The sequence below is a fragment of the Nicotiana tomentosiformis genome, chromosome 3, assembly GCF_000390325.3.
Source record: "Nicotiana tomentosiformis chromosome 3, ASM39032v3, whole genome shotgun sequence".
Lineage (NCBI taxonomy): Eukaryota > Viridiplantae > Streptophyta > Magnoliopsida > Solanales > Solanaceae > Nicotiana > Nicotiana tomentosiformis.
Window position 1 is genome coordinate 103,575,129 of NC_090814.1, and position 711 is coordinate 103,575,839.

The window sequence follows — 711 nt, forward strand, 5'->3', positions numbered from 1 at the left end:
ACTTTATTGCATAACAATTTAAATTTATAAGGTAATAAATATTCATACTCAAATTTAAATTTTTTTTATAAAAAATAATGCACCTATTTACGCCGGTTCTATCGTCTGTAAAATGATAATTTTATTCATCCATCAAATCAATTTATTTTCTCATCCCTTCCTGTAGTTCTTATACTACAAAGAAGTGCAATAATTATTGTGTTGTTATACTTATATCGTTAATATCATGTTCAAGATAAAACCAATGCAACAAGGTGATGTTCCAATGATGACAATTCTTCTAAGGGTGATGCTAAACGGCCCAACTAGTGTGACCCAACTTTGGCCACACTCCTGAAAATCAAAGACCCCCTAACTAATTAGCCTACATTTTTCCCTCCAAAACACAAAATTAAATCCCAAGCCTTGAAGTATGCGAAAATTAAATGTTGGGAGCTGAAGAGTCTTGTGTATTATATTTGTATTTCCATTGTATTTATGTGTATTTTATGTTTATACAAATTATACGATTTAGTGCGTATACAAATTATTGTATTTTCTTCCTTTCTTAAAAACAAATACGGTATACGATTTAGTATACTTCCTTCATATCAAACCAAGTCAAGTGGACACTTTCTCCTTATCTAAAAATGGATTCAAACCAAGAGAAATTCGGTGGTGCAAGAAAATATGAATCCAAATGAACATAACACAAATACAACAATCGTGAAT